Raw genomic sequence first — 9560 nt, 5'->3', positions numbered from 1 at the left:
ATTAGACAATTTACTACCATGACCAGTAGGTGGTACTGTTGGCCCAAGATAGTTTGGTTGCTGTTTGGCATAGAGAAACGGGAATGAGGTCACAGATAGGGAATAATGGACACAAGGCAGTGGATCTGCCACTAGGTAAAATATAAAGCATGCTGTAGATTTAGGAGATGTTCCTTTATGGCTTAATCATTCTTATACAAATTTAATGTTTCTTAGGATGAACAAACAATCTCTAAGTTTCAGAAAGTTTTTTTTAGAACTTGAGCATAAAGACAATTATGCAAACACATAAAATACACATTATGATGCCTTTGGTTTAAAAAAAATTTTTTTTGGACAAAAAAATCAGAAAGAAAGGGAGAGAGGAAAACTGCAAAAATTTACAGGTTATTTAAGACAATTCAAGATGCCAAGCCGTTGTGATTTCTCTTAGTTTGCTCTGGGATGACCATGTGCACTCATCTCAGTAGGCAAATGCATGGGACGTCGCTAGCAATATTCTGATATTTATCTGAAAATACATGCTCTGTAAAAGACAAATTCAGTTTTTGCTATAAAAACAAACAAACAAATCCACTCCATCTCCTCTCTTCTCCGGCTTGCTTTGGGGATTCAGAACACATAGCTCAGAAAGCCAGAGGCACAGGAACCTCCTTTTCAGGAGCGGCTGAAAGAGGCAGATGCTGATCAGTGTCTATGAGTTTTGCATATTCATATTCCTTAGTTGTTCAGCATTAGAAAATTCCGGTAATGAGCATGTGAAAACTCTAGCAGCTTTTGTATAGCTTGGGGGTTTGCTATTCTCATGTTCTCTGTGTAGAACTGACTCTTATCAAATGAGGAGGGTGTCCCCCCCAAGTTGAATCAGTGCTTGTACATTGAAGTTTTCAACATCACCCACAAGATTTTTAAGGGCTTGTCAAAAGAATCTTCATAGTCTCTAACCATGAATAAAAATGATTTCAGATATTATCTCTATTGCACATTTTATTTCATGGGATTAATTTAATTGATTGAACTGAATAGTTAAGAGTTTTTAAGTGGTTGCTAGTAATAAAGAGAAATTTTTTAATTTTTAGGAAAATATACCAAGTACCTGCTGCCATAGTGATTTTATTTGAATGGTTGAAACTCTTCTTTAATGTTAATACAGTTACACCTTTATTAAACAATCTTCTAAAGTAAAAACGAAAAACAAAACAGAACAAAAAACCCAAACCAATAAATTCCTTTCTAATGAAATCAGCTTTATTAAGAAAAAACTCTGAGGACACCTGGGTGGCCCAGTCAGTTAAGCGTCCAACGTCAGCTTTAAGGTCATTATCTCCTCTGTCATGACTTCTGAGCCTTGAGTCAGATTCTGTGCTGACAGCTCAGAGCCCGGACCTGCTTCAGATTCTGTGTCTCCCTCTCTCTCTCTGCCCCTCCCCTGCTCACACTCTGTCTGTCTGTCTGTCTGTCTGTCTTTCTGTCTGTCTCTATCAAAAATAAATAAACATTAAAAATAATTTTTTTAAAAGAAAAAAATCTGCAGCTATCACATGAAGTAGATCTGCTTAGTATTTGCACATTTGAAATGCCATATGATCCAATTCATCTGTTGCCAAATGTAGTCAAAAGTTAACACTTAACTCCAGGAAAAATTAATCTTTTCTAAGTTTCTCTTGGATACATCATCTTGGCAAGGTATTCAAGGGCCACGTTTTTGTTTAAAATTTTGTGTAAGATTCAAAGGCTAGAGTTTGTTTTTTTTTTTAATATTTTTTATTTATTTCTAGGAGAGAGAGAGAGACAGCGTGAGAAGGGGAGGGTCAGAGAAAGAGGGAGACACAGACTCTGAAATAGGCTCCAGGCCCCGAGCTGGCAGTCAGCACAGAGCCCGACGCGGGGCTCGAACCCACGAACTTCGAGATCATGACCTAAGCGAAAAGTCGGACGCTTAACCGACTAAGCCACCCAGGCGCCCCTCAAAGGCTAGAGTTTTTGAGCTGAACTCCAGGAAGTTTTCTGGAGACAATCGTTATTTCTTCTCTTCATTAAGAATCTCAGCAAAAGACCAAAGATCTCTACTTTTCCCCCAGCTATTAGGTAGCCAGTGGACCTTGAACTACATTTTCCTAAGGGTGATTGGTATTCTAAAATAATGGATATCTTCAGTATTTTGTTATAATACAACTTTCTCTCTCTGGTACTTGAGCAAAGCCTGTGCTTCAAGAGGCAATGCCTTCTGTCTTGAATCAAGAGCACCTCTAACTGTCGCTACTTGTGTCTATCAATAGTGTCCGTGTTTATCACAGTGTTTATCACAGTGTGCAAAATCACCTACAGTATTTGTTAAAAATTCCTGGACCTCATCCTAGACCCAGTGAGGCAAGATCCCTGGAGTGAGCTGAAACTATGAGTTTTATAAACTCAGAGTTGAATCTCTCCTACTGGCAACTAGGATGTAACTGCGTTCCTGAAAGAGTTTTTAAACAGAACTACTTCAAATGCCTGTAGAGCTGCATGAAGACAGGAAAACAAAATGAAATACCATACATTCATTTGACAGATCACAAGCAGGCTCAGAGAAAACTTTTTAGTGATCAATCCAACTTGTAGTAGTTCCCCAAACCCTTCCTGAACCTTCTTTGCTCCTCCCAGTCTCAGCACTTTACTTGAGTCCTATTTCATCAAGTAAATGGGGGTGCTTCTCTGTCAGTCCTATATTTCCAGATTTCCTGAAAAATTTTCCTGACTTTACTCTTCTCTCTTCCCTGGAATAACTTAGTCCTGCTCGAAGTCTCCAGACAATTATGGCTAATACAGGCTGCTTCCAACCTTTCCTTCTATTACAAATAATGATTTAAAAAATGTTTATAACAATCTGGATTTAATGTCCCAAACTCTTTCATCCGGTATCACATACCCAACTGTTACGTGACATTTGAACTGCATTCGTGTATAATAGGATTGAGTTCCTGATACTCCCCACAAAGTCACCTTTTATTCCCCTACAATCTTCACCACCTCAGTTTCTGGCAATCTCCTTCCCCCAGTGTCTCAGGCCAGTCACTTTGATGTCATCTTTGACTGCTTTATTTTCCTAGCTACTCACACAAGTCCATTTGCAACATCTGGCAGCTCTACCTTTAAAATGTATCTAGACATTGGGGTGCCTGAGTGGCTCAGTCAGTTGAACAGCTGATTCTTGGTATTGGCTCAGGTTGTGATCTCACGGTTTATGGGTTCGAACCCCGCAGTGGCTCCAGACGGGCAATGCAGAGGCTGCTTGGGATTCTCTACCCCCCACCCCGTCCCTCCCCTGCTTATGTGCACACTGGCACATGCTCTCTCTTTCTCTCTCTCTCCCTCTCTCTTCTTTCAAGAATAAATAAATAAATAAAAAAGTACTTACATATCTAGGATAAGAACACTTTTCATCACCTGCTTGTACCATCTCTCCCACCCAAACCACTCATCTCTTATCTGGATTATGAAAACCCTTGCTCTCTGCTGCTCTTACCTCTGCAGTCTGTTCTCAGCACAGTCATGTCATGTCATTTATCTGCTCAAAACCCTCCACTGGCTTCCCACTACATAGAGCAAATGACAATTTGTTCACTGTTACCTGTAAGGCCCTACTAATCTGCTCCTTGTTCTCTCTAACCATCACCTCCTACTCTCTTCCATTGTTCTTTCGGGAGCAGCCACGGTATCTCCTTACCGGTCCCAGAACATGCCATCTATGCTTTCTTGATCTTTGCATATGATTTTTCACTTCCCTAGCTCTCTCACATCCTTCAAAAATTACTTTCTTTTTCAGACATTCCACAGTCACACTATTTATGTATTTATGTATTTATTTATTTTTGAGAGACAGAGAAAGCATGAGTGGGGGAGAGGCAGAGAGAGAGAGAGAGAATCCCAAGGAGTCTCTGCACTGTCAGTGCAGAGGCTGATGCGGGGCTCAAACTCATGAACTGAAACCGCTAGATCATGACCTGAGCTGAGGTCGGCTGCTTAACAGACTGAGCCACTCAGGTGTCCCTACAGCCACCCTATTTAAAGTTTTAATTTATTTAACCCTGATACTTTGTATCTCCTTTCCTTAATTTATTTTTTCCTTTTAGTACTTAACATTATCTCACATTCTATCTATTTTATGTATTTGTCTTATTTATTTAGTCTCTTCTTTTAGAAGATTCAAGAAGGTAGGGTATCTTTTTGTTTTGCTCAATGTTATTTCTCCAGCACCTAGAACAATGGCACATAGTAGGTGCTCAATATATATTTGCTGGGTTTTGATTAAATAATCCTTTGAAATGCAAACACTGACAATTCTTGTCATAGTTGATAATATTTCTGGGAAATTTCTCATTAAAGCAAGGGAATAAACACAAGCATAAAAGCAAGGGAATAGCATGTGGAGAGTCAAAGGAAGTGACAAAGAGGCCAGTTAGGAAGTCATTAGGAAGGCACTCATCAAGCAGAAGTTGATGATATTTGTGAAGCTAGTAAAAAGTGGTAAAGTTTTTGGAAATATCAGAGTCAACAGAATTGGAGATTAGATGTGGAATGTGATAGAAAGACAATACTTAAGATAACTTCAACATTTTGGGTTGAGTGGCAAGAAGCATGGAGTTGCCACTTTATAAGAAAGAACAGATTTTGGGGGTGGGGTGGGGTGAGGGAATAGCTAAAATCAAGAAACTTTTTTTTTACATTCAGTTTGAAATTCTATTAGGCATCTGGTAAGGAGTTTCAGTGTGCAGTTGATTATATGGATCTGGAATCCAGAGGAGAGAAATGGGCTAAAGATACAAATTGGGGAGTCTCAATACATAGTATTTAAAGGTATGGGGTTGGGCTTTTCCACATTCCTTCTCCACCCAGCCAGAGACTGTAAAGCTGATGGGTGCTGGTGGTGAATGCAGGCTACACCATGGTCCAGTTCACTACTGTCCTCTGCAAGGCCTACCATGGAGGCCACTTACCCGTCTGTCTTGCACTGTGTGGTTTTCTACCACACTGTGGCTTTCACAAGTGTCCCAGGGATGGCTGTTTTGTGGAGCAGCTGGATTCCTATTATCCACTGCCCAACAGTCACGGAAAGAGAATCATTGCTCTCAACCCAGGCCTGATCCGGCATTGGATTGCCTGTGGAGCCCATCTCTGTAAGCCTGTAGAGTAGCTTTTGGGTCTTTCTGGCTTTCCCCTCTGCATCCCATGAAGATCATAAATGTTTAGAGGCTGCAAAGAAAATGGGAATAGGAGTCCTCTTAGCATCTCAGAAAAAGGATATAGAAAGTACAGAAACAAAAATGAGCTGACTTCAGTGAGCAGAGCATTGGAAAAAAGATCAAAGTCCTCTTAAAACACTTGTGCAGAGCTCTTATTTTTATTAGATTTGGAGGTCAATAAATGGAGTTTTCTAAGTAAAAAAAAAACTAAATAGATAAAGCTATGGGGTTGGATGACGTTTTAAGATAGCGAATATAATAGAGAAGAGATCTGAAGAGATATCAAAGATAAGAGGGAATCAGCAAAGGAGCCTAAGAGAAAGAATCAAGAAAGGGTGAAGTCCCACAGACCAAGTGAGGAAAGTATTTCAAGGAGGGAGTGATTTTCTATGTCTGATAGGTAAGACAGGCAAGAGGAGGACTTTGAAACACAGAGATCATTAGTGACCTTGACAAGATAAGCTTTCCAAAATGGTGGAGACAAATGTCTGGCTAAAGTAGACTCAGGAAAGAATGGGAAAAGACGAAGTAGAGACAGTGAGAATAGACAGCTTTGTCTAAGAATTTTGCTATAAAGAGGAGAAAAGAGTGAGCCTATAACCAAAGAGAGATTTGGATGGAGCTAAATCAAAAGAGGTTTATTTCTGTTTTCAATTTGGACAGAAATACTAACATGTTTGCATGCTGATGGAAATGATCTTGTAAAGAGGAAAAAAGTCAATGATGCAGGAGACCACTAGATGAGTAAGATCCTTCAAGGAAAGAAATAATGGAAATGGATTTGAGGATTTGCCTTAAATGGGGTAAATGATGGGATTTTTTCTCACAACAGTAAAGAAAGCATAGTAGGAGTGCACCCTTACAGGTAGTTTTATAAATTTGGTTCGAGAAGCAAATGGAAAATACTTTCTGATTGTTTCTATTTTCTCAATGAAACAAGAATCGAGATCATCAACAGGGAGTTGAGGAAAGGCACGGTAAGGAAAGAGGAATTAGGTGAGAACTAATGATCTAGAAAGCACTAAGCATGATTGGATCATGGAAGTGAGGTGAAATTACAGAGCAGTACTGAGTGCATATTGAGATGAGTGGGATGAATTTTACAGGAAGACCAGGAGAGGAGGGTGGGGTTGAATTTAACCAAGTGGGAATTGTTTCACATAACCATTACTTGAAGAAAGCAAAGTGAGATTTGATGGTATGCACAAGGAATAAGATTTTTGAGAGAGAGCAGGCACACGCGCGTGCACACACACACACACACACACACGCATGTGCACAAAAGTGGGGAAGTGGCGGGGGGGAGAGTGAGAGAGAGAATCCCAGAATCCCAAGCAGGCTCCACGCTGTAAGCAAGAGAGCCCAATGTGGGGCTCAGTTTCACAAAGCTTGAGATCATGTCCTCAGCCTAGATCAAGAGTCAGATGCTTAACCAACTGAGCCACCCAGGCACCCCAGAAGAAATAATTTTAATGAAGGAGAATTGAGTCTAAGCTGTGTCAGGAAGGAAGCAAAAACACAAGGGCAGTAAGTCTGAGTGAAGGGTGGTCAAACCCATGGATCTGAAGGTTCTGGTGAGGGTGAAGAGTCTTTGATATCAGGATATCAGAGGGAGTGAAGTGGGGTTAGAAAGAAAAGATCTTGAAAATGAGTGATAGGAAGGATGCTGACAAGGTCTAGATGACCTTTGGAGTATGTGATAAGAGAGGTCAAGGGCCTGAGGAATCACATAAATGGTAGGATTGTCTCAGTGATAATGACATGGCTGGAGAGATTGACTGTGAGCCAAGAGCTATGATCTTGAAGGACTGATGGAGAGGTACCTTAAGGGCTGTAGCTGGCTGCAATATGGAGGGATAGTCCATGGACCTGACGAAAAGCATGGGCTTTGAAGGATTTGGTAGGTGTAGGGAAGAGGAGAAAGCATGCTCTAGAAGTGGCCATGAGGGACACAGAAGACAGCTATCACTTCTGGGCACAGTTGTAGGAGACTAAAAGAGTCACTACCTGAGGGAGCCATCAGGGAAACAGTATCCTCAAGGGAGAGACAAGTAAGACTTATGGCAGGATGTGTTTGAGGATATAGGAGATTCTGTTGATTACGGATGTGAATTCCAGAGGGAACAGTGGAAGGGACTGTGGTTGCAGAGGGAAGAAAGACTGAATCAGATTATTCTAGAATCAACAGAGCCTTAGGGGAGGAGTACTGGAGTAAAGAGACATGATCTAGGAGTCTCGACCTTCTTGAGGTTGCTAAAGTAAACAGGGATGGAGAATATGATGGGATTATTCCTGGTGGGTCCTTGGGCAGGCAAAGGTGAAGAGGCTGTGAGTGCATTCCAGAGGGAAATTGAGGCTCTTGCCTGTAGCCAGCAGAGCTCTAAGGTTCATGGTTCAGTCATTCTGATGATGGCTTTGAGGCTAACACAAATGTGGTAGCACCAGCGGCTGGTTGGCACTTTGACACAGTCAATTTGTACAATGAGGCCTCACTTAGTAATGAGCAGAAAGAAGTTCTAGGTGGCCTTCCATCACTATGGACAAATGGGTTTTCTCCACCTAAAAGGATAATGCAACACATGTTTTCTCTGGTGTTTTCTAACACATTACTCTTAAGAATATGCACATCACTGTACATATCTGGATGGGAGGGTCAGATTGATTTCTTTTTAGTGAGACAATGAATGTTACACAAAGTAGGCAATGGAGGCAAACTTAAACAAAAATTACTTACAATTCTTAGTGTCATTGGCTTGCAATTTGAGAGATGAATTAATTCTGAAGTTACTTTGAATAAGTTTCATTGAGAAGGAGATGACTTTTCATGGAAAACCTTCACTGGCTTATTAAAATGAAGCCCATTTTAAGGGCCAGTCTTGAAGTATGTCTCCCAATACAAGAAGATTATTTATATTGCCCAGAGACCTCCCCACAGGGCATAGATACTGATTGGGTCATCTGGTAGTTTTCTACCTGTTATATCTCCAAAGAAAATGCTAGTAATAAATTGAGGAATTTAAGGCTATGAATATCTTTTTTTTTTTTTCAGAGAGTGTGACATTTCGAGGGGAAAAAAAAAAAGAAAGCACTGGAGGGTAAGGGAAAATGGGTTGTGCTTCTCTCCTTCTTTCCAAATCAGAAACTGCATCAATCTGCCTTTTCTTCATGACTCAGAAAAATAAAGTGATACAAAATCCAGTCTATTCCTATGCCTTGAGGCATGACTATAACTAAACCATTAGGGGATGCAAATTGAATCCTCTCTGACTAAAATTCAGTGTATAGCATACTGGTTTGGGCCACTTGCAGAAACTACCTATTCATAAACGGGCTTTTCCTCAGAACATTCATGGTTGGTCTCTTACCTAAGCATGGAGAAAAGTTTGATTCACAAGATTATTAAAAGTGAAGTAATACTTAAAATGTTTTCCTCAAATCAACATTCTAATAAATTGAGAATGGTATCAGATTTAGTCACTCAATTTTTATTTATTTATTTTTTTAATATTTTTATTTATTTCTAGGAGAGAGAGAAATAGCGTGAGCAGGGGAGGGTCAGAGAGAGAGGGAGTCACAGACTGAAACAGGCTCCAGGCTCTGAGCTGGCAGTCAGCACAGAGCCCGACGCGGGGCTCGAACCCACGAACCGCGAGATCATGACCTAAGCGAAAGTCGGACGCCTAACCGACTAAGCCACCCAGGCGCCCCGTCACTCAATTTTTAAAAAGAAGACATTTTGGGACACCTGGGTGGCTCAGTTGTTTAAGCATCTGACTTCAACCCAGGTCATGGTCTCATGGTTCATGAGTTCGAGCCCTGCTTCAGGTTCTGTGCTGACAGCTCAGAGGCTGGAGCCTGCTTCCAATTCTGTGTTTCCCTCTCTCTTTGCCCCTCCTCCACTCTCTCTCTCTCTGTCTCTCGCTCCCGCTCTCTCTCAAAAATAAACATTAGAAATTTAAAAAAATATATAAAAATAAGACATTTCACTAATTTTAGTGCTTATGAAAAGCAGTGCTAATGTGGGAGGTGGGGAGGAACAGGAATATGTTGCTTTTCTAAGATCATACTGTTTGAGAGCCTGGAATTACTACTGTCAGGCAGGTTTGGCCTGCCTCCAGGTAAATCACAGAATGGAAGCATTCTCTTACTGTAAGCTCCTGTGACTACTTACAATGGCTAGTGACAATAGTACTGTGGTTCCTTGGAAAAACTAGAAACAGAATTACCATATGACCCAGCAATTCCACTTCAGTATATGTATCCAAAAGAACAGAAGGCAGGACTAGAGATACTTGTGATATGTGTATACTCTTGTTCATAGCACCGTTATTCACAATA

General features: G+C 40.7%; 1 pseudogene; it reads left to right on the top strand.

Moving 5' to 3' along the window:
• Positions 1-4924: 4924 nt before the first annotated feature.
• Positions 4925-5312, top strand: LOC120246673 (annotated as a pseudogene).
• The last annotated feature ends 4248 nt before the right edge of the window (positions 5313-9560 follow it).

Source organism: Hyaena hyaena, unplaced genomic scaffold, assembly GCF_003009895.1.
Source record: "Hyaena hyaena isolate Hyena2069 unplaced genomic scaffold, ASM300989v1 scaffold_476, whole genome shotgun sequence".
Lineage (NCBI taxonomy): Eukaryota > Metazoa > Chordata > Mammalia > Carnivora > Hyaenidae > Hyaena > Hyaena hyaena.
Note: the sequence above shows the minus strand (reverse complement) of the source record. Positions and strands in the feature narration are given on the sequence as shown.